Raw genomic sequence first — 25,234 nt, forward strand, 5'->3', positions numbered from 1 at the left:
AAGTGGCTACGAGTGATGCCTCTGAGAATGGCAGGCTTCACAGTGGGGGAGATAAAGGGAGGTATTTTGCTTAGGGGATGCAAGCAGTGGGGCTATAGAATGTGAAATATTAGTATTTTTTGTTGTTGCTGTTGTCCTTGTATAATTGATCTTTTATACCCAATGTGATGAGACTGGATAGACTTTACTTTGTGGCCAGTTAGCCCATTGACGTGGTACAAAGATGGTTTTGAGCCACGTGTCTGCAGTCATTCTGGTTGGTGAGATACCTGATGTTAGAGTAGTAGGTCAGATTCAAAGCCCAAGTAGTACAGTGTTATCATGACTGATGGGAATGTGTTTTGCATAGACCCTTGGCAAATGCTGCCATGCAGGATAAGCTTCTCCATTGTCGGAGGTGATTAGTCATGGCTTCACTGTAGCGCATGTTTATCTCTCTGTATGCTGATTTGGACAATGGTGGCGTCAGTGTCCCTGCATGTCTCCAGCTTCTCTAACTGCTGTGGTTTCAGGTTGACCACACATTTGGTATGCAGATGTACATGAGTAGCCTCTGCCACTGCTTGCACACCTTTGACTGGGCAGGAGAAGACCATGAGCTCAGGTCTCCTGTCTGCATCCAGCCCCACACCTGAGCAGCCCTAGGATGTGATCTTGCACAGAGGAAGCCAGGTTTAACACATCACAGGAAGATGACTGGAGTTCAAGTGGTCCTCTAGTCCTTTGATGCTGCCTGGCCAAGGCTGTGCCCGGTCTGTGCCTTCTTTTTTCCCATCATGAGGGTCATCCCTGCTCTCACCTGACACCACACCATACACTCGCTGTATCCCCTGTATCTGGCCTCCTTGTAGACTCCTGCCCAACGGTTGATTCAGCACTGGCCTTTGCTCCCAGGTGAGCAGCCCATGCTAGTGCCCAAGTCTGAGCTGATTTCATTGAGCCTATGGGGTGCCAGTGTATGGTGGTTCTGGTCTTGGCACTTTGGGTGTGTGTGTATGTGCCATTGATGGGTTGGTGAGAAGCCTTCCATCGATTGGCAGAGGGAGACCAATAGGATTCTACTCCTAACATCACTGTCTTTCTGTGTGAGCACTGGGTCACAAGTGCTGGTGGTGCCATGTATCTGAGAGATGAAGCCAGGCAGCAGTGAACAAGTGTGTCCACAGGAAGATGATAGATCCAAGTGCAGTGCCATGAGCTGGTGTGGCTTGCAGGCTATAGAAATCAACAAATGCCACATCCATCAAGTGACTCTATAGTAGTCATCATGTGAGGGTTCTTTATAACAAACTTCATGTGGAAGGCTTCATTATCCCCACCTTACAGATGGGAATACCGAGGCTCAGTGATGTACTCAGTGTCACAAAAGCATTAGCAGCAATCAGGACTCACACATTCTCTTTTGGCTCACTTATGCGCTCTTCCTACTTTATTTCTGTTTGACCCACAGAGACAAAAATGGGCAGTCTTCATAAGCAGCAGCAGTTCATGCTAATCATGAATGCCAACTTGACATGCTTGGGAAGAGGGACCCTCGCTTAATGATTGCCTCTGTCAGATTGGTTCATGAGTGTGTCTGTGGGGCATTTTCTTGATTGTTGATTGACACAGGACCATCCAGCTTACCCTGGGTGTCACCCCTAGGCAGGTGAGCCTAGAAGCAAGCCAGTAAGCAGTGTTTCTCTATGGTTTTGGCTCCACGTTCTTGCCTTATGCAGACCAGGAAGCATGAAAGAGCTTGCTTTTACAGCAAAGCTCTTCCTTGCCCCAAATCTAACCTATTTTCCCTCAGTTGAGCTCAGAGCCCTCAGGATCCAGTCACCTCCCCAAAGCCCCACCTGTGCCCCCTGATGAACTGGGAATCCAGCCTATAACAGGGGAGTTCTTAGAGGACAAACATTTCAGAGCCAAATCCTAAGAGAAGCCCCAGAGAATTGTGGGAACTCATGGGATTCTGTCTGGGAACATAACAAAATGGCCTCCGATGCTGAGAAATCTTGAAGCCTCATTCGTTGGGATATGCATTCCATGGCAGAGAAACTTGCCACTTCTTCCTCTCTGGAGAAATAGCGTTTTGGTACTCTGGAGCTGGTGTTTGAAGCCCCACCTTCCAAGTGGGAGGAGCAACTGGGTAGGTGGAGGAAGGGTAGGAGCACTAGCTAGGGTACAACAAGGGTAGCAGCAGGTGAGGAAGAGCTGGTTTGTTTTTCCCAAAGACTTCTCTCTGACTCTGCCATGGGAAGACAAGGGTGGGCTTTGTGACATCCAAGGTCATTGTGGGGATGGTTATGATCACCCTGACAGCATTTGAGCACCTACCCAACTCTAGGGATTTGAAAGTATCTTCAGTGGCCTGTTGTCTACCCCACAGCAGTGAGAGGCTGGCCTAAGCCTGCTCTCTGCTTCCACCTAGTATCAAGTAGTCCATCAATGGGGCAGTGAGTTTTATAGGTCTTTACTATAAGGTATGTTTGAAATTCACAGTATATTTCAAAGATGAGGAGGTCAACCACCTTCCACTCCAGAGCAGTATTGGGTGGCTTGGGAGGGGGCCGCCACCCTGGCAGAGTGTAAACTGCATTCCTCTATGACTTCATGGTTTCTCCATGGTTAGCTGGTGTTGTGGGGTTATTCCCCCCTTTCTTTGGCTAAAGCCGGGTTTCTCAAAATGGGGCTGCCCACCACATAGATGGTCTGATTCTTATGGCCTGTGGGTCTCTTTAGGCAGTTCTAGGTACTCAGGTGGAAGATGAGGCCCTTATGGTTCACACCTTAGGTTTTGAAACCGAAACTCAGTGATTTCAATAGGGAATGTTTTAGCAGGAGGCCTTGTCTTCACCCCACCCCTCCTTCCCTATCTCCCTCCCTTCATCTTCCTTTGCTTCCCTTTTCCCGACTCACTGAAGAGCAGGCTTATTAAACCAATATGGCCATAGTGCTTTCCTTTATATTAATGCTTACATAGGGCAAAGGGCATTGCTGTTCTATTATTTCTCATACACATGTAAAATATATTCGTTATTTGTGTGGGTGTATGTGAGTGCATGCATGCATGGGTGTATGCATGTATGTGTGTGTGTGCATGGATGTATTCAACACATGGGCACGCTGCAGCATACCCTTGGTGGTCAGAGGACATCTTTTGGAAGTACATCCTCTCTGTTCCCTATGTGATCCGGGGAACTACAGGTGAGTTACCAGATCTTTCTTCTGGTTTGGGGGACATGTTTAGTGTACTGGCCCCAGCCTAATTCCCAGCTCTCCTGGGGACTGGGGTTTACTCAGATTCGTGTCCATGGCTCTGGCATAACTAGGCTGCTCTAATGCGGGGTGCTCCAATGGACTCAGGAAAGGACACATGGTAGCTTTTCCTCAATATGGCTGTAGGACAGATAGAGGTGTCTCTGTCAGCCCCACAAGGCATTTGGGGGAAAAGATTACCATATGTTAGCAGCGCCTCCCCTCCTGCTCTCTTGTCTTGTTGGGAATCCTGGGGTTCTTGTTCTTTGTGGATCTCAGAATTGTGCTGTGACTGGCCCTCTCAGCCAGCTACTCTTTTTTTTTTTATTATTAACTTGAGTATTTCTTATATACATTTCGAGTGTTATTCCCTTTCCCGGTTTCCGGGCAAACATCCCCCTCCCCCCTCCCCTTCCTTATGGGTGTTCCCCTCCCAACCCTCCCCCCATTGCCGCCCTCCCCCGAACAGTCTAGTTCACTGGGGGTTCAGTCTTAGCAGGACCCAGGGCTTCCCCTTCCACTGGTGCTCTTACTAGGATATTCATTGCTACCTATGGGGTCAGAGTCCAGGGTCAGTCCATGTATAGTCTTTAGGTAGTGGCTTAGTCCCTGGAAGCTCTGGTTGCTTGGCATTGTTTTACTTTTGGGGTCTCGAGCCCCTTCAAGCTCTTCCAGTTCTTTCTCTGATTCCTTCAATAGGGGACCTATTCTCAGTTCAGTGGTTTGCTGCTGGCATTCGCCTCTGTATTTGCTGTATTCTGGCTGTGTCTCTCAGGAGCGATCTACATCCGGCTCCTGTCGGTCTGCACTTCTTTGCTTCATCCATCTTGTCTAATTGGGTGGCTGTATATGTATGGGCCACATGTGGGGCAGGCTCTGAATGGGTGTTCCTTCAGTCTCTGTTTTAATCTTTGCCTCTCCCTTCCATGCCAAGGGTATTCTTTTTCCTCATTTAAAGAAGGAGTGAAGCATTCACATTTTGATCATCCGTCTTGAGTTTCGTTTGTTCTAGGCATCTAGGGTAATTCAAGCATTTGGGCTAATAGCCACTTATCAATGAGTGCATACCATGTATGTCTTTCTGTGATTGGGTTAGCTCACTCAGGATGATATTTTCCAGTTCCAACCATTTGCCTACGAATTTCATAAACTCGTTGTTTTTGATAGCTGAGTAATATTCCATTGTGTAGATGTACCACATTTTCTGTATCCATTCCTCTGTTGAAGGGCATCTGGGTTCTTTCCATTTTCTGGCTATTATAAATAAGGCTGCGATGAACATAGTGGAGCACGTGTCTCTTTTATATGTTGAGGCATCTTTTGGGTATATGCCCAAGAGAGGTATAGCTGGATCCTCAGGCAGTTCAATGTCCAATTTTCTGAGGAACCTCCAGACTGATTTCCAGAATGGTTTTACCAGTCTGCAATCCCACCAACAATGGAGGAGTGTTCCCCTTTCTCCACATCCTCGCCAGCATCTGCTGTCACCTGAGTTTTTGATCTTAGCCAATCGCACTGGTGTGAGGTGAAATCTCAGGGTTGTTTTGATTTGCATTTCCCTTATGACTAAAGATGTTGAACATTTCTTTAGGTGTTTCTCAGCCATTCGGCATTCCTCAGCTGTGAATTCTTTGTTTAGCTCTGAACCCCATTTTTTAATAGGGTTATTTGTTTCCCTGCGGTCTAACTTCTTGAGTTCTTTGTATATTTTGGATATAAGGCCTCTATCTGTTGTAGGATTGGTAAAGATCTTTTCCCAATCTGTTGGTTGCCGTTTTGTCCTAACCACAGTGTCCTTTGCCTTACAGAAGCTTTGCAGTTTTATGAGATCCCATTTGTCGATTCTTGATCTTAGAACATAAGCCATTGGTGTTTTGTTCAGGAAATTTTTTCCAGTGCCCATGTGTTCCAGATGCTTCCCTAGTTTTTCTTCTATTAGTTTGAGTGTGTCTGGTTTGATGTGGAGGTCCTTGATCCACTTGGACTTAAGCTTTGTACAGGGTGATAAGCATGGATCGATCTGCATTCTTCTACATGTTGCCCTCCAGTTGAACCAGCACCATTTGCTGAAAATGCTATCTTTTTTCCATTGGATGGTTTTGGCTCCTTTGTCAAAAATCAAGTGACCATAGGTGTGTGGGTTCATTTCTGGGTCTTCAATTCTATTCCATTGGTCTATCTGTCTGTCCCTGTACCAATACCATGCAGTTTTTATCACTATTGCTCTGTAATACTGCTTGAGTTCAGGGATAGTGATTCCCCCTGAAGTCCTTTTATTGTTGAGGATAGCTTTAGCTATCCTGGGTTTTTTGTTATTCCAGATGAATTTGCAAATTGTTCTGTCTAACTCTTTGAAGAATTGGATTGGTATTTTGATGGGGATTGCATTGAATCTGTAGATTGCTTTTGGTAAAATGGCCATTTTTACTATATTAATCCTGCCAATCCATGAGCATGGGAGATCTTTCCATCTTCTGAGGTCTTCTTCAATTTCTTTCCTCAGTGTCTTGAAGTTCTTATTGTACAGATCTTTTACTTGCTTGGTTAAAGTCACACCGAGGTACTTTATATTATTTGGGTCTATTATGAAGGGTGTCGTTTCCCTAATTTCTTTCTCGGCTTTTTTCTCTTTTGTATAGAGGAAGGCAACTGATTTATTTGAGTTAATTTTATACCCAGCCACTTTGCTGAAGTTGTTTATCAGCTTTAGTAGTTCTCTGGTGGAACTTTTGGGATCACTTAAATATACTATCATGTCATCTGCAAATAGTGATATTTTGACCTCTTCTTTTCCGATCTGTATCCCTTTGATCTCCTTTTGTTGTCTGATTGCTCTGGCTAGAACTTCAAGAACTATATTGAATAAGTAGGGAGAGAGTGGGCAGCCTTGTCTAGTCCCTGATTTTAGTGGGATTGCTTCAAGTTTCTCTCCATTTAGTTTAATGTTAGCACCTGGTTTGCTGTATATGCCTTTACTATGTTTAGGTATGGGCCTTGAATTCCTATTCTTTCCAGGACTTTTATCACGAAGGGGTGTTGAATTTTGTCAAATGCTTTCTCAGCATCTAATGAAATGATCATGTGGTTCTGTTCTTTCAGTTTGTTTATATAATGGATCACGTTGATGGTTTTCCGTATATTAAACCATCCCTGCATGCCTGGGCTGAAGCCTACTTGATCATGGTGGATGATTGTTTTGATGTGCTCTTGAATTCGGTTTGCCAGAATTTTATTGAGTATTTTTGCGTCGATATTCATAAGGGAAATTGGTCTGAAGTTCTCTTTCTTTGTTGGGTCTTTGTGTGGTTTAGGTATAAGAGTAATTGTGGCTTCGTAGAAGGAATTAGGTAGGGCTCCATCTGTTTCAATTTTGTTAAATAGTTTGGATAATATTGGTATGAGGTCTTCTATGAAGGTTTGATAGAATTCTGCACTAAACCCGTGTGGACCTGGGCTCTTTTTGGTTGGGAGACCTTTAATGACTGCTTCTATTTCCTTAGGAGTTATGGGGTTGTTTAACTGGTTTATCTGTTCCTGATTTAACTTCGATACCTGGTATCTGTCTAGGAAATTGTCCATTTCCTGAAGATTTTCAAATTTTGTTGAATATAGGTTTTTATAGTAAGATCTGATGATTTTTTGAATTTCCTCTGAATCTGTAGTTATGTCTCCCTTTTCATTTCTGATTTTGTTAATTTGGACGCACTCTCTGTGTCCTCTCGTTAGTGTGGCTAAGGGTTTATCTATCTTGTTGATTTTCTCAAAGAACCAACTTTTGGTTCTGTTGATTCTTTCTATGGTCCTTTTTGTTTCTACTTGGTTGATTTCAGCTCTGAGTTTGATTATTTCCTGCCTTCTACTCCTCCTGGGTGTATTTGCTTCTTTTTGTTCTAGAGCTTTTAGGTGTGCTGTCAAGCTGCTGACATATGCTCTTTCCTGTTTCTTTCTGCAGGCACTCAGCGCTATGAGTTTTCCTCTTAGCACAGCTTTCATTGTGTCCCATAAGTTTGGGTATGTTGTATCTTCATTTTCATTAAATTCTAAAAAGTTTTTAATTTCTTTCTTTATTTCTTCCTTGACCAGGTTATCATTGAGTAGAGCATTGTTCAATTTCCACGTATATGTGGGCATTCTTCCCTTATTGTTATTGAAGACCAGTTTTAGGCCGTGGTGGTCCGATAGCACGCATGGGATTATTTCTATCTTTCTGTACCTGTTGAGGCCCGTTTTTTGACCAATTATATGGTCAATTTTGGAGAAAGTGCCATGAGGAGCTGAGAAGAAGGTATATCCTTTTGCTTTAGGATAGAATGTTCTATAAATATCTGTTAAGTCCATTTGGCTCGTGACTTCTCTTAGTCTGTCGATATCACTGTTTAATTTCTGTTTCCATGATCTGTCCATTGATGAGAGTGGGGTGTTGAAATCTCCCACTATTATTGTGTGAGGTGCAATGTGTGTTTTGAGCTTTAGTAAGGTTTCTTTTACGTATGTAGGTGCCCTTGTATTTGGGGCATAGATATTTAGGATTGAGAGTTCATCTTGGTGGATTTTTCCTTTGATGAATATGAAGTGTCCTTCCTTATCTTTTTTGATGACTTTTAGTTGGAAATTGATTTTATTTGATATTAGAATGGCTACTCCAGCTTGCTTCTTCTGACCATTTGCTTGGAAAGTTGTTTTCCAGCCTTTCACTCTGAGGTAGTGTCTGTCTTTGTCTCTGAGGTGTGTTTCCTGTAGGCAGCAGAATGCAGGGTCCTCGTTGCGTATCCAGTTTGTTAATCTATGTCTTTTTATTGGGGAGTTGAGGCCATTGATATTGAGAGATATTAAGGAATAGTGATTATTGTTTCCCTTTATATTCATGTTTGGATGTGAGGTTATGTTTGTGTGCTTTCATTCTCTTTGTTTTGTTGCCAAGACGATTAGTTTCTTGCTTCTTCTAGGGTATAGCTTGCCTCCTTATGTTGGGCTTTACCATTTATTATTCTTTGTAGTGCTGGATTTGTAGAAAGATATTGTGTAAATTTGGTTTTGTCATGGAATATCTTGGTTTCTCCATCAATGTTAATTGAGAGTTTTGCTGGATACAGTAACCTGGGCTGGCATTTGTGTTCTCTTAGGGTCTGTATGACATCAGTCCAGGATCTTCTGGCCTTCATAGTTTCTGGCGAGAAGTCTGGTGTGATTCTGATAGGTCTGCCTTTATATGTTACTTGACCTTTTTCCCTTACTGCTTTTAATATTCTTTCTTTATTTTGTGCGTTTGGTGTTTTGACAATTATGTGACGGGAGGTGTTTCTTTTCTGGTCCAATCTATTTGGAGTTCTGTAGGCTTCTTGTATGTCTATGGGTATCTCTTTTTTTAGGTTAGGGAAGTTTTCTTCTATGATTTTGTTGAAGATATTTACTGGTCCTTTGAGCTGGGAGTCTTCACTCTCTTCTATACCTATTATCCTTAGGTTTGATCTTCTCATTGAGTCCTGGATTTCCTGTATGTTTTGGACCAGTAGCTTTTTCTGCTTTACATTATCTTTGACAGTTGAGTCAATGATTTCTATGGAATCTTCTGCTCCTGAGATTCTCTCTTCCATCTCTTGTATTCTGTTGGTGAAGCTTGTATCTACAGCTCCTTGTCTCTTCTTTTGGTTTTCTATATCCAGGGTTGTTTCCATGTGTTCTTTCTTGATTGCTTCTATTTCCATTTTTAATTCCTTCAACTGTTTGATTGTGTTTTCCTGGAATTCTTTCAGGGATTTTTGCGATTCCTCTCTGTAGGCTTCTACTTGTTTATTAATGTTTTCCTGTGTTTCCCTAAGTGTGTTCATGTCTTTCTTGAAGTCCTCCAGCATCATGATCAAATATGATTTTGAAACTAGATCTTGCTTTTCTGGTGTGTTTGAATATTCCATGTTTGTTTTGGTGGGAGAATTGGGCTCCGATGATGGCATGTAGTCTTGGTTTCTGTTGCTTGGGTTCCTGCGCTTGCCTCTCGCCATCAGATTATCTCTAGTGTTACTTTGTTCTGCTATTTCTGACAGTGGCTAGACTGTCCTATAAGCCTGTGTGTCAGGAGTGCTGTAGACCTGTTTTCCTCTCTTTCAGTCAGTTATGGGGACAGAGTGTTCTGCTTTCGGGCGTGTAGTTTTTCCTCTCTACAGGTCTTTAGCTGTTCCTGTGGGCCTGTGTCTTGAGTTCACCAGGCAGCTTTCTTGCAGCAGAAAATTTGGTCTTACCTGTGGTCCCGAGGCTCAGGTTCGCTCGTGGGGTGCTGCCCAGGGGCTCTCTGCAGCGGCAGCAACCAGGAAGACCTGTGCCGCCCCTTCCGGGAGCTTCAGTGCACCAGGGTTCCAGATGGTCTTTGGCTTTTTCCTCTGGCGTCCGAGATGTGTGTGCAGGGAGCAGTCTCTTCTGGTTTCCCAGGCTTGTCTGCCTCTCTGAAGGTTTAGCTCTCCCTCCCACGGGATTTGGGTGCAGAGAACTGTTTATCAGGTCTGTTTCTTTCAGGTTCCGGTGGTGTCTCAGGCAGGTGTCCTGCCGCTCCTGGGCCCTCCTCCACGGGAGCCCAGAGGCCTTATACAGTTTCCTCTTGGGCCAGGGATGTGGGCAGGGGTGAGCAGAGTTGGTGGTCTCTTCTGCTCTGCAGCCTCAGGAGTGCCCACCTGACCAGGCGGTTGGGTCTCTCTCTCACCGGGTCTGGGAGCAGAGAGCTGCTGCGGGCCGGGATCCGCGGGTGTGGGACTTCCGGTAAACACAGAACGTGCCCGGTCCTAGAGAAATTCTGCTTCCGTGTGTCTCAAGCTCACCAGGCAGCTTTCTTGCAGCAGAAAATTTGGTCTTACCTGTGGTCCCGAGGCTCAGGTTCGCTCGTGGGGTGCTGCCCAGGGGCTCTCTGCAGCGGCAGCAACCAGGAAGACCTGTGCCGCCCCTTCCGGGAGCTTCAGTGCACCAGGGTTCCAGATGGTCTTTGGCTTTTTCCTCTGGCGTCCGAGATGTGTGTGCAGAGAGCAGTCTCTTCTGGTTTCCCAGGCTTGTCTGCCTCTCTGAAGGTTTAGCTCTCCCTCCCACCAGCCAGCTACTCTTAACCACCCACCGACATCCTTTCCATCCTCCACTCTGAGCTCCAATTACAGTTGTGTTCCAGCCACTGGACCTTTGACTCTAGTTCAGATGAATTTGGAACTTCTTACTGGTCCTCCTGGAAGCTTGAATGTGGAAGTTCTTGGGCTAATCAATGAATGCTCCCTGCTGGGATGGCCTCTTGGAGGTTGGGATACTATGATGGATCAGTAGATAACCTTGTGTCTCTCTCTACTTCCCCACTGTGCCAGACACAGTGACTCCAATGAGCATACTGACCCTGATAGATTGCATGGCCACCATGACCACCTGAGCATTGACTAAATTCTTCTAAGTCCTGTGATAGAGTAAATGGTCGCTTTTTAAAGCCTTCAAGGCATAGAGTCATTTCTTAAGCAGTGATAAATAACTGAAGGAATCAACTGAGCCAGCCGAAGGGACACTAATCAGGGACTGGGTATCAGCATGCCCCTGTTGGCTGATAATGCAGCTTTGGCCATCAGGAGGATGACCTACTGTGCTAGCCACTGGCCAGCCAGCATTACCACATGCTGCCTGGCATTCCAGGGCCTGCCAAGGTTTTTGACCGGAGCCTGGCAAGTTTCATCCATCTCTTTCACTTGGAGCACCTGGCTTGGGTGTTGTCACAGTTAAGACATCCTGTGATTGTGGCCAGGATGGATGAGAAAAGGACCAGATCCAAGTCTGGATGTCTGCAAGGGGCTGCAGGCTGATGCACTGCTGGGAATGTTAATTATACAGCACAGAGGTATTTGCTGAACTAGAACTCTCCAGCAAAGGGCTTAGTGAGAGAGCAAAGGAAGGAAAGGCAGGCAGAGGGGCAAGAAAGGTGTCCAGAGGCTAGACTGTGGCTCTGGGGCTGAGGGTGAGGGTCAAGAACCAACTTGAGTTCAGAAGCCACAGTGGAAGGGGAATCAGGTGCTGTTATCTTTAAAATGGATACTAGAGAGCCCACTGGTATATACCCATCGCTATTGAGGAGTGAGGGTGGCACACAAGACTCTTGCTTATTTTGTGGAGTATAAGGTGGAATCAGTACTGGGGAGACCAGACAGGGACTTTGGGGCCTGGAACCTGACCTTTATTTACTACTTTTTGCCGCATTCTCTGAACCAGCCTCCTCTCTGGTAAATACAAAACTCAAGGAAAACAACAAGTGTTTGGACTTTGCTGAGGACACAGTTAATATTTGCATCAGAGGACCATCAACACATGGAAAAGGTGCTAATCCAGGCAGTCCACCTGAGTACAGAGGAGGAGGAGCGCTGAATGACTGAAAACTGCCTCTTCTTACTACAAGCAGAATGTCCTTCCTTGACTGCGTTCTTCCGCCTGGGCAGGATGCCTGTCTTGAAGAGTCCTTTAATTTATCAGTGAAGGTTAGATCCTGCTTCATGCAATTTTCTTTTGAGTCAACTGATTCATTTCTCAGGGGTGTTTTAAATTTATGGGGAGATGGAGCTCAGAGTGCAGAGTTAGATGTAATAGTCACCTAACAGTTAATGTCTACCATCAGCACTGTTCTTCTGTTGAACATCTCCATCAATATCCAGAGTTCACAATAGGTTCCCTCTGGAGTTGGTACGTTCTTTGATATCTGTGGCTACTGGAGACCATGATTCCACCAGGGTCCTTGAGCTTAATCCTCACTTCCAACCTGGTGAATACATCCTGCCTGTCTGCCTTAACTCTGAGCACTCACAGTGTGCCAGTATAGTATTTGACAGGCACCTTCTGGATTTAGTGTATTTCTCCATTTTCCTCCCAGACTTCAGGCTAACCTCTTCTGGGGCTTTCCTTTCTGCTGCTGTTGCCTCTGACTTCTCTCTGCTTCCCAGAACACAGCCCACTACTCCAGCCTGAGCCAGGGTAAGATGAGTTCAACGAGCTTTGGTCACACTTGCTTGGGCATGGCATTAGAGAACTGTCCTTGGCCACTGTCTTTGGTTGATACTCCTGAAAGCACAAAGCTATACAGAATGGTCTTACCTTTGGCAAAATGGGCTTTGGATTATTAATGGTCAACTTTCATTCATATTCTGACATTTGCTGGTGATGGAGGTGATGGGGTGAGGCAGGGCAGGTGGCTGAGTCCAGGATCCAGGAAAGCAAAGATAAAAGTTCTCGTTCTGAGAATGCAGGTGTACAGAGCCTCAGGACAGGTTTCAAGTCCACACACGTTGTCTCTCATGCTGTCCATTTATTAGCTTGTTTAATTTTAACGGAGGGAATAGAAGTATGGGGGAGGGGTGGGAGAGAGAGGAAAGAAAACAGAGAAGAAGGAGGGCAGGGGCCACTCTGGCTGTAGGCTTCCCTTTTCTCTATTAGCTTGGTCATCCTAAACCCAGGTCCAGTGGCCACTGCAGAAGCTGGCTTGCTTATTGTTCCATCGTTCATCTGTGGGTAATAAAATCTGACTAGTTTCTGGTGGTATTGCCCTTCTGAGATCTGCTGGCTCCACTGGTAAACCCAGCTGTGGGTGGAAATTCCAGGAGCATTCCTGTAAGCCTCAGGACCTCTGAAAAGAGCCTGAACTACATGTTCAGGACTTAAAATGGGGGGCTGAATCAATACTCTGTGTGTGTGTGTGTGTGTGTGTGTGTGTGTGTGTGTGTGTTAATAGGGAAACAACTGGTGTTTGCTGAGTACTGGCATCATGCTGAGACCTCCCTAGCTGCCTGGATACATCCTAGTTCACTCCTCATGACCCCTTGGTACAGGCACACATGCCCTACTTTTAAAGGTTGCATCTCAGGAGTTTGGTGATGGACCAAGGATTCCAGTGGGCTCAGGCATACTGAGGCAGTCACCACTTGAAATAAGATCTGTTTTACATCACAACAACAACAACAACAACAACAACAACAACAACAACAACAACATCCACCTTAGATTATTTCAAAGTAGTTTATCTAGTCATTGATTTTTCCAAGAAATCAGTGCTCTGTATCAGGGAAGATATGCAAACTGTGTGCTTTTTGCCAATAGGTTCTATTCTTGGAGCTTTATTTCAGATGAAGACTTGCTGCCTTAGCCATCTCTGTGGAAATGGGGCCAAGAAGACCTGTGGACAGGTAAGCCAGTCCAGGAAGAATTTAGTTAAGCTATTTCCTGAGGAGGTTCCTCCAGCTGATGGAGGACTTCCTCCTTCAACTGTCTGCCATTCTTTTATATATTTCCAATGTTGGCCCCTTAGAAATTCCTGAGGGGATTTACCCTCAAAAGATGAGAACTTTAGACAAATGACTACTCACAACAAAGACAGGGAACAGAGACAGGCCTGGAGCACCTGCCACAGCTGAAGGGAAAGGCTCAGAAACACAACAAAGCAGTAGGTGACCTCTTCGTCTCTGTCAGCTGATGGGGAGCTCGTTAACTACATTCTATCAACTGCCTTGGGACTTAGGTCCTTGACAATTTACTGTGCTCTGATAGAGAGGTTACAACTATCAGCAATGGCCCTGGGTGCCACCAGATAGTGCATAACTATGTAATACATTAATATAAATATATGCCTACATTTGTATATGTATATGTACATGTGTGTATATGTATGCATGTGTACGCATGTGTGTGTGTGTGTGTGTGTGTGTGTGTGTGTGTGTGTGTGTGTGTGTGTGTGTATCCCTGTCTGGTGACAGCTTCACAGATCCATTTGTTCACACCAAGTCATTCATATTCCATTCATTTATCATCTACTCATTTATTCATCCATGTATCCATCCATCCATCCATCCATCCATCCATCCATCCATCACTCATTCAACTAGCCATTGATACATTCATCCATCTACCCAGCCACCCAGTCACTCAGGTCTCCTTTTGAAGAGGTGCCTTCTAGCTAAGTGTCACCCTCCATTGTTCTTTAGATCTCACATTACTCTCCTGAAGGGAGTTGTTCTCTCCGAGTTCTCTGCTCCAACTCCTGCATCATAAAATTTCCAGATTTTGCTGTCTCATTTTCAATGGCAGAAAATGAGATTTACTTTTTAAAAACCCCTCAAAGAACTTCCCTGAGCATTCTTTATCCTAAAGCTGCTATCCTGGTTATCTGGTTTGCTTTGGAACAGTGGCTCTTGAGAAAGTAGCCATTATTCATTAATGTCTACATTTCCTCTTCCACAGTTTCCTGAATGCAACCTCCAAAAACTTGCTCTTGTTAACGTCATCCATGACCTCTACCATATTGAACTCAATACTAGACCTGTCTCCATCTCTCTGGCTCTGACATTAACCATAGCAACAGTAGATTTTTCTTTCCTCCTTGAAGTTCTTTTGTTACCTGGCCCTTGACACACACCCTCCCTGCCTGTTTTTCCTCCAACCTTCATGATGGCTCCTTCTGTATTGTAAGTCCTTCCACATCCTTCCAATATCTTAAAATGGGGCTGAGTCTTTGGACATCTGATCTCTACTCTGTCTTATTTTATTGATTCTATAGATACCTAGATGGTTATAGATATATAGTCCATACATTGAGTCCTGTGATCCATTCATTAAATTATTCAGTTGATACTTCACTTGGTCATAGAAGGCCTAAATACCCCTTGCCCAAACCAAACCCCAGGTCTTCCTTGTTCTCACCTTGCTTCTCCCTTACATTCCTCTTCCTACAATCCCAGGCAATGACAATGCCATCTTTTGAGTCACTTGGCCAAATGCCTTGAGTGTCCTAGTCACTTCTTTTAAAGCTCTACTCAGCACCAAATCCTGTGGGCCACACCTGCAGACTGCAAGCTACATCATTCACTGCACTGCAGCTTCAAGCCAGGATCTCTACACTGAGAAGAGAAGATAGATGGCCTCATGGCCATCCTCTCAGTGCTGTCTTGGACCTCAGTCAGTTTCTAGCATGGAATCAATGTGTTTCTACAAAAAAAAAAAAGGGGATAAGACTCGGTCACTCTGATTGTTAAGGAAGTCTCGTGCACATCCTTTGAGATGTGGCCTTCATCATCTCTCCTACGTCTTTGCACATCACTCCCTCTGTGCTCATTTTATAAGTCTCCCCTCTCTTGCTCTCTCGCTCCCTCCCTCTCTCTTAAACAGAAGGCTCCTGATTCAGAATGTTCCACGTGTTTTTCTCTGCTGTCCCTTTCTATGTCTGTCCCTTTCCCCCTATTTCCTCCAGGTAACCTCCCAGCAGCCCCTTCCTCCTCCCCTGGTTGACTTTCCCCCCAGTTTCTTCCCTCCCTCAGGTGACCTTCCTTTATACTCATCCTTCCAGGTGATCCTCAGTCAGATCCCTCCTCCTCCCCCAGGTGATCCTGGATCATCTTCCCTTCACCACTCGGTGACCCTCCATAGCCACGCCCTCCTCCCACAGGTGACCTCCAATCACCCACTCTCTCTTCTTTAAGTAGACTTTCCGTCAGCCTCCCCCTTCCTTACATGATCCTCCATGAGCACTTTTCTCCAACCCAGATGATCCTGCTTCCTCCTCCTTCACCAAGTGACCCTCCATCCCCCCTTCACCAGGTGACCCTGTATCCTCTTCCTTCACCAGGTGGCCCCCACACCAGTCCCCATATTCCCTTTAGGTCTCTTGCTTAGTTTTACCATCTCAGTGAGACTTTCATCAACACCCTATCTAAATTTTATCACACTTATTTTTATCTGCCTTTCATGCTTGGTTTTTTTTTTTTTTTTGAGAAAAACTCCAACCCATTATATATTTTTCTATCTCATTATCTTCTGCACTAGAAAAGGCAGAGCTGTGGGAAGCAGTGTTTGCCTCACATCAGAACCCTCCCTGCAGCAACCTCCAGCTCCATCTGCTCCTAACCGGATGTGGGGCCATGGGACAGTGTTGGCCTTATGGGCACCCTGCTATTTTCCAGAACCACTCCTGACCCTCATCCTAACCTGTCAGCCGTTTAGCAGATCATCTCAGTAACACATCATGAGGAGCACCTGAGCTCCTATTCTGGGCCAGGGGAAGAATCACAATGACTATTTAATGGCTTTTCCTGAGGCTCCTGCAGAGCATTTCCCAGCTGAGGGTCAGTTTGGAGACTCCTTGACTCCTTGAGTTCCACTGTCAGTGCCTCACTGTCCCTGCCAAGAGTTCAAAGGACACTCAGTTTTTGCCTCATTAATATTAACTTCATTGCTGTGGGGGCTTGTCCTGATGACATCCTCTCTTGTTAAATATTCATAGCTGAAGTGAGTTGTGCTCTGTAGATTAACTGTTACTGAGGGACATCGTAGCTAATTGTCATAGTCTCCCTGACCCTTGAGAGTCAGTGTCCTTGTCAGAAAGGTCTAACCTGGTCTGTTTTGGGGAAGGGTTTGGGCTTGATAAGCCCCTCAGATAATGTCCTTCTTGGGTGCACCTAAGGCCAAAGACCAGGGGGCCTGTGTGGGAGAAGCCTGTGTCATATTCCTCATTCAGTGGGCAGGACTCTGCCACCTGTAATTGGACATATCCTTCTTCAGCCTCATCAATAATGGATGTTCATGTGAATGAAACTCTCTAAACCAAGTCCTCACTTTACAGATAAGAACCACACTCAGAGATATGAGGGAATTAACTAGTTATATACTGAGTTGGGGAGACTGAAGAAAATTCCATGACTTTTACTAGGCTACTTACTTGTGAAATGAGTGCCGGTCATCTGTAATCAAGTCATGTTCAGCTCTCCTAGAGCCCTTTAGAGTCAATCTGCTTATCAAAGTGTTGTCAATAGCAGTCAGCAAGGATTAACTGACCCACCCTTGACAGTGCCCACCCAGTGTTGACGGATACATATAAGTAAACGCTGTTCAGAGCAAGGGTGTCCAGCCCAGGTGCCTGCATAACCACTACCTAACACTATCCAGTTACCACACAGCCAGTCACAGAAGTCCAATTCAATCTACTTTGTTTAAGCTCAAGGTCCTGCCCGCCTCTAAGGACTAGATAGAGGTTCTGCCACACACTGTCGAAAGAAACTCCATACGGTTCTCTACTGTGGTTCCGCCATCTCATATTCCCATACACGGCAAACAGCATTCGAATTCTCGCCATTATTAACTTCTGGCTTTCAGAGTGGGCTTGCAGAAGTGGGGTCGAATCCGGGGCACAATTGTTGCTGGAGTATTAACCAATTTATGACTAGTCTGTTACTAAAAACACAAAGCTTTGTGGAGGTGGCTTGGGGTTTGATATAGCTAAAATTTAATTTTTAAAATCTTTGAAAAATTTTGAAAGGACTGATCTAATGCTAAGTATTCACTTTACAGTAATAAATAGATAAACAGGGCACCTAGGGAGCTTGGCTTTGCTTGATACCATTTTTTTTTTTTTTGGTTCTTTTTTTCGGAGCTGGGGACCGAACCCAGGGCCTTGCGCTTCCTAGGCAAGCTCTCTACCACTGAGCTAAATCCCCAACCCCTGCTTGATACCATTTAAATTATGTTCAAAAGATCCATATTTAAAGTTAGAGGTAAGGCCATTTTCCCAGATTCTGATTTTTTTGCAACAATTCCAACTTAAGCATACTTTAATCTATGTCTCCTAATCCACAACCTTGAAGAAATAAGAGGCAGTAATCCTCTTTGGAAAGACTGCTTTGGAAGAATGCCTTGGCCCTGTGCTGTTGCAAGGTTCAAGCCATGTGGCTACCACTGGTAGGGGTGGAGTAGCCTCCACTGAGCCCCTAGTGCACTTGGGGAGGCAGACCTGTAAGGTAACAGTGGCAGGACTACCATAGTCTTGCTTCCATGTGGCCCACGACTGTTTCTGGGGTTAGGGCTTTATGGAATTAATATAACAAAACTTGGGAAGTGAGTTTGTCCTACAAAGCCAGGAGACCCTCCATGTCGGTTCCCTCCTCGATGAGGTAGGGACAGCTAGGGGACCACATGGAGAGGGTGGCTGAGAGCATTTATGACTCATTGTCTTGGGTGCATTAGAAAAGACATCCAGTGGGAGTCTCACAGACTCGAGCCACCTCTGACATCATCCTGTACTGCAAACTTGCTTCCAAGGAGTCCAAGATGGTCACTACAGTGTGGGGCTGACTGTACGTAGGTCAAGCTCGCTCAGAGAAGGAAGGGGAAGCATGGGCCATTCCTCAACATACACAAGTCCTCTCGTGGCTTTCTCCAAGCCTTTGTCTCTTTCCATTACACTGAGCCTCCTTACAATGTGGGGGACCCATAGCCTCAGACAATTCACGCCCATCCCAGGGAGACTCTTGCACTGAAGCCGTGTCTCAAAAGCACACTCGCAATTCTCAGATTTACTTGTGTTTTTTTTTTCTTTAATTCAACAAACTCTGCAAAAATAAATGAAATTTCGCAATTAGCTTCTTATTGTCCCTGAACTCAGTAATGAAGGAATTGGGGGTGTTTTTCTTTATCCTTTTCGTGTTTCATTGTACGCTATAATGAATGGTGCCATTTACTCTCAGGTAACTATGTGGAGTGACACGAGCTAATTGCATACTTTGCAACCTCAAATCAGCAGAATCTCACAATATATCATGATAATGCTCCTGTATTTCACTGAGGAAACGGGCTGTTGAATACCAGGTTAATTATGCATGCATTTAATAGAATCATGGCGTGGGGTGGTCGGTGGGGGAGTTGAGGGAGAGATGTGGAGTCAGCTTCTTCACACACATACACCCAGTACTTATTACTACAGCGTTGTCATCCGTTGCCTGAGTGTGTATGTGTGTGCATTTGTTTGTACAATTATATAAAAAAGCCCCTGCAATGCGGTTTTTGCTATGCACAGTATATTCATGGTTAGTATTGTATTGGTTCACAAGGAAACTTAGGAATTAGTAAGCAAAGGAACAATTTCTGGGTTTTTGCTTTTGTCTCTGTTTTTTTTTTTTTTTTTAAATAAATGAGGAAACTGAGGCTCAGGAAGCTTGAAATAGCCATCAGGCTTTTTTTCTACCACAGTTATGTAGCTGGTCCAAGACAGAAGGCAGCAAAATACTATGCTCTTTTTAATTCAGACACTGAATTAAGTCTACAGCTCACACGTGTGGGACTGCCCTCAACTCTACACACTAAAGCCCTTAGGATCGTCACCACTTAAATGATTCCTAGGTCTGCTTACTTGCATCCTCATCATCTTAAGAGATGCTCAGAAGGTCATCATTGGGGGGCTGCACCACTGTGTGAATCTGGGGTGCTCCTGGCATTAGCCTGTTCAGAATACCTCCCTCATCTCAAGATGCATATCCTCATCTTCTGTGCACACACCTCTTCAAGGTCTTGTTTCTTTCCCTTTCCTCTCTATCATTGTGTGCATCGTGCTCTGTAGCCCTGTGTATGACTTTCTGCCACATGCTCAGGTAGCAGTTGGTGACATAACATTGATGGGGATTGAGAGTGCTCTGAGAGCCTCTTCATGGTTTTTGACTGCTCTCACATCCTGGGTCTCCGTGGTGGCTCCCAGAGCTTAGGTCCTTGAACAGAAAGTATTAGACAAGTCCTGTGTTTCTGCCACCACAGAGCCATGACCCAATGACAGGAGTATCTGCTCATCAAGTAATGAATTCTCACTAGCTGCCTGGTGTGGGCACCATTTCCTTAGTTCTTGCTGGGACTCCACAGTGAATGATGTCCTGCTGGTTTCACAAAAGAAGAGACAGGTAGCTCACAGGGAGAAGTTGCTCTCCTAGGTATCCAAGGAGATTGGAAAGGGTAAGGGAGCTGACATGTTTCTTGATAATGGGGCCTACAAAGTACAATTGTTGGTTTCCAACAGCTATGAACATATTGTTGCTGGTCCCTGGCTGTGGACAGATCTCATCCAATATCCTGTTGGAAGTGGAATAGAGACCACTGACCCTCTGCCTTCAAGTTCCAAATAGGGTGATGTTGAGTCCAGAATTTTCCCTCTTGAGAAGGATCCAGGTTACAATGCTGCCACTGAGCTATTGAGGGAAGGGTGAGACAGGGTATATGTCCTATACCTGGTGTGTACAGGGCCTGGAGAGCACCTCCTGGCAGACTCAGTTGCGTCTACAATGAGTCATTGCTAGCAATAGGGTAAAGGAAGTCAGTTTCCCTACACAGATATTAAAGATGTTGGTAGAAGCCCCTTTGTGGAGTTAGAGCATGGAGAGCTTCACACACATATGTTTATGTGTTCACACATATGTTAATTATTCATGTACCCATTGACAACAAGGCTGCTCCCATTTCTTTGTCTTTGTGAATTGTGCTGTGGTAAACTTACTGTCCTGTGGTCCCCATTTCACCCTTGCCACATTATGATGGAAACTGTAGATGAGATTCCAGTCAACATGGAGGGTAGACCCAGACTCTATTCTGTGAAGACACGCCTTGGCCTGTAGCAGTCCTTTTGTATACTTGGGATTTGCAAAGCCTGGGTTGGGCTTGCATCTGTGACCCATTAGCAGGTAAGCCTCTGCCCTGAACCCTCTCAACCCAGGCCTCTGTTCTTCCTGATGTTCTGCAAATTGACTTTGCTGGGATTGGATAACTTCATAGGCTGATTGAGGAAACCACATAATTAAAACCATCAAAGGCCTCTGGATCCAAGGTTGACCCACATGGACCAGCCTTGGCTTGGCAGATATAAACAGTATTGAACCACGGTAGCAGAGCAAATGTAAAGTAGGAACAGGCTAGAAGAGAGGAAGGTCAAGAAGCAGAGAAAAAACACAGCTCTCTCTCTCTCTCTCTCTCTCTCTCTCTCTCTCTCTCTCTCTCTCTGTGTGTGTGTGTGTGTGTGTGTGTGTGTGTGTTATATGTCCAGGCTCTGTGGCATGGCCTTTGTGTCTGGAGATTATGTGCACTGTATATGTATGTCTGTGTCTTGTGTGTGCATGTGTACACCAGCAGTATGTATACATATATACATCACCATGAAGGGTACTAGGGGGCTCTATTGGCTTTTGTCCCCAGTACACAGCCTCCTTTGAAGTAGCTCTTAAAAGCTAAGGTATCCGATGTTCCTCACCCAAACTCCTAATAAAATGCCTAGCTTTCCCTCTCTCCTTAGACTCTACCTGACCCCTGGGCTACTACCTATAGGAGCTACAGGCTACTAAAGGGTCCAGAGGTTGAGAGCTTGACAAACAGTGGGGTGCAGGCCCCTTTTTTTCCAAACACAGGGAAGAGCTGCAGTGTGAGCATGAGAGGTCCTCTGCTTGGCTAGAAGTGGCTCAGATGGGGAAGGGCATGCTCATTGACCCCCCAGTTCAGGGCACAGTGTGAAGAAAAAGGTTGCAAGAGGTGGAGAAGGAAGGCTTGGATGGTGAAATGGTGCTTGAGAAGTAGGTGTGATCTCTAGTCATTTGTTCATCTGTCTGTCCATCTATCCAAGGCTCATCATGTGACAGAGAGATATTCTCCAGCCTGGTCAGCAGTGTGGAGGGAAACCATCAAATAGAAGATGGTGCTGCCTCATACTAGCTTGGAGGGACAATATTGCTGACACAGCCTCGCTTGCTCCTCACAAAGTTCCACATACTGGATAAAGGCCATTTTCCTTCCTTATCTGCAGAGAGTTACAGCAAGTTCTAGAGCTGTGTAGATAACACAGTAGCAAGGAGAGCCATGGTTTCAATTCCAGGTGTGTGCCGCAGCACCAGGTATTTCTTATAAGCCCCTGTAGTGCAGACACAGTCCCTTTCTAGCTCTGCTTTTATTTCAATACTCTTTTCTGCTTTCTTTTCCTTTAGGGGTGTCATTAAGAGCTTACTTCAGCATGGAGATACCCCATGTTCAGAATAATCATACTGCCAGGCATGCAGGCAACATGACCAGGGTCAGGAATCACTATCTAAGTTCAGCAATCAGGATGCCACTGAGACGGACATTCTAGGATGTTCTGGGACCTTCAGTCTCACCTTATCTCTGCCTCTTAGTATTCTTAGATCCTCATTTTCTCTTACTACCTCCCCTTCCCTCCTCTGTCCCCTTTCATATGTATGTTTGTGTATATACATATATGATCTTATATAATCTATATTCTGAACACTAGAGAAAACATACAATATTATGCAACATACAATATTTGTTTTCCTGTGTTTCCAAATCTGGATTACTTTGACTAACACTATAATCTTCAGTTTTATCAAATTTCCTTCAAGTCACATAGTTTCACTACTCTTTATGGCCAACTATATATCGCCTTATATATGCCACACTTTCATTCATCCGATGGTACATACTGAGGCTCATTCCACAGCCTGCCTCTTGGGACTTGCGTGGCAACAAGTGTATAAGTATCTATGTGGTGTGTTGAGTCCTTGGGCTAATATCAAGGCATGCAGCTGGATTATGTGGTAGTTCTTGTTTTGGTTTTTTAATTTTCAGAGAAAACTCCATACAGGTTTTCAGGTGTCTGCAGAAGTTCCCATTCTCACCAGCAGTGTGGAATATGGGGAAAGATCCTCTTCCCCTACATGACCACAAGCATTTGTTGTCCCTCTTCTCAGTGAGGGCCATTCTGATTGGTGAGATGGTATCTCAATATACTTTTAATTTGCATTTCTCTTGTGTCTGTGATTTCTTTATGGATAACATGTATATGCTGGATTATTTCTAAGTGAAGGAGAGTCAGAAAAGATTGAGTTAAAACCTAAAACCAAAACTGGAATGGCAGATAGCTCTATTCTAGTCAACCTGCACAAGCTGGACAAGAGGACTGCCTGCTCTGTAATGGGAGCTTTGACACACACCTTTCAAGGAAAGAAGAGTCCAGCAATAGGGGGTAGTATAGAGATTGTTTTTCTCAGGCTGCAGGGAAACCTTCTTGGCATAGTGACCTGTGGGGGACTGGTGACCTGGAACTGGGATCAACAGATTTGACTTCAGCACTAGGGTTGGTATGATCAGAACTGCTCTATTTGAGAGGAACAGAGAGGCCATGGGGTCAGAGGTCACTGGTGGTGGGGGAAAGGATCTTCCATTCCAGAGCTATGGAACTGTGGAAATGTTGCTACTAGAGTAATAGTATATAAGGCAGTCAGGACTTTGATCAAAGAAGTAACTGAGCTACATTTTAGAAACTGGCTGTGCATGGCTTAGACTACAAAGAAATGGGGGAGGGTGATTAGGATAGTGTGCTGTGGCCATAATCCAAATAACAGGGGATGTGGACTAGAGTATTGTGGCAGGAGTAAGGGTGAAGCCTTGCAGAGAGCAGAAAAGCTATTGGCAGAGGGGATGAAGCATCCATGTGAGGGAAAGGAAGAAATAATGATTAAGTTTTGCCAAAGGAGTCCCAAATGGTACTGTCATTTGTCAATATGGAAATGATGGTGAAGATTGTCTCCAGGATGGAAAAGAGGACTCTGCTTTTGAAGCTTAGCTAAGAATGTATGTTAACCAATAAACGGATGTCCTGTGAAGGGTCAGGAATATCAGCCTGCGCCAGGAATATTGGCAAGATAAGAGGCAGAGAGAGCGTACAGGTGGGACTCAAAGTTGGGACTCCAGAAAGGGTCACCTGCAGAGTAACACTGAGAAGAGTGTGGGGGCCAAGCCTGAGACCAGAGATAAGGAGAAGCAGTGGAAAGATCATCTACGGGGGATGCTGTGATGTGGCAGTGTGCAGATGTGCCATGCATTGTTTGAATTAATAAAGGCTAGAAACTGGCTGGGTCATTGGTTCAGAGTTGCTCAAGGGAGCACATCTGTGAAATGCTTTTAGTGAGAGTGTCACACAGGTGAGGCCATGGAGGGGAAACAGGTGCCAGCCCCACGAGGCAGTAGAATGGTCACTTGAGAGGGACCTGGAAGTTGTAGAGCCTCTACCCCCACCCCAGTGTGTCCCTTTTGCATTAAATAGTTGCTGCTATATCATATGACGAGATTCCAGTAGCAATGGGAATGGTAGATGGGAGGCTGTTGATACAAGAGAGGTTCAGGAGCAACCATATGAGCGGATGGGATGGATGGGATGGGGTGCAGACCATGACACGGGTTCTCAGCGGAAGTGTAAAGTTCTATATGTGGACAGGTATGTCAGTATGGCAGCATAGCTAGAAGCTGGGAGATGGGGGAGAGAAGTGAGTTCACAGAAGACCAGGAGCTGTAGCCCAGCCTGGTTGCTTCCAGGTGGAGCGTACATGGGAACAAAGCTCTAGAGGTGTATGAGTCACTTTTTAATTGCTATGGTGACACCGTAGCAACTGCAACTTATGGAAGAGTTTTTTTAGGCTCAGGGTTCCAGAGGGAGAGAGTCCATAGCGCTGGGAAAGGTATGGCAATGGAAACAGCAGAGATGGCATCTCTATCTATAAGTGAGGAACAGAGAGAGTGAGCGAACAAGAGACGACACAGCAAGGTTCTACCTCCTGAAGCTTCCATATCCTAAACAGCAGCACTGCCAGCAAGGAACCAGGTGCTTAGAATGTGACAGCATGTGAGTCCATGGCGGATATTTCTCATTCAAACTGCCATTTGAGGCATGTGAGCTGTACTTACAGTGATAGACATGAAAGGGTCTGAACAGTGAAAAGGTGGTAGGTGGATGATTCAGACAGAGGAGGAACTACACTGGATGTTCTAGAGCAGTGGTTCTCAACCTGTGGGTCCGGACCCCCTTTTTTTGGGGGGGGACCAAATGACCATTTCATGGGGTCCCCTAAGACCATTGGAAAACACAGATATTTACATTATGCTTCATAACAGTAGCAAAATTAGTTATGAATAAAAATAATGTTATGGTTGGGGGGGGTCACCATAACACGAGGGACTGTATTAAAGGGTTGCAGCACCAGGAAGGTTGAGACCCACTGCTCTAGAGCAAATGATCTGGAAGTAGTAGGGATCGGAGGATAGGTTTTTGAAGTCAAGACATTGAAAATGACAAGCTGTAAGGAATGCGGACTTAACGCTTACACATCTCCATGAAGTCTGGCTCCTTCGTTTTGTGTGGGGACTGAGGACTGATGCAGGGCATATATGC

General features: G+C 45.1%; 1 long non-coding RNA gene across 16 annotated transcripts in view; it reads left to right on the forward strand.

Moving 5' to 3' along the window:
* LOC102555048 (uncharacterized) overlaps window positions 1-25,234 on the forward strand; it is an 87,805-nt gene that overhangs the window by 5,146 nt on the left and 57,425 nt on the right. For 6 of the 16 annotated variants that reach the window (XR_005505836.2, XR_001838361.3, XR_005505838.2 and 3 more), the window contains exons 1-2: window positions 11-2,465; window positions 13,330-13,415. This is a non-coding gene — a long non-coding RNA (uncharacterized LOC102555048). The other 10 variants (XR_010052559.1, XR_001838362.3, XR_001838365.3 and 7 more) reach the window with 6 other exon arrangements.

This window comes from Rattus norvegicus, chromosome 6, assembly GCF_036323735.1.
Source record: "Rattus norvegicus strain BN/NHsdMcwi chromosome 6, GRCr8, whole genome shotgun sequence".
Taxonomy (NCBI): Eukaryota; Metazoa; Chordata; class Mammalia; order Rodentia; family Muridae; genus Rattus; species Rattus norvegicus.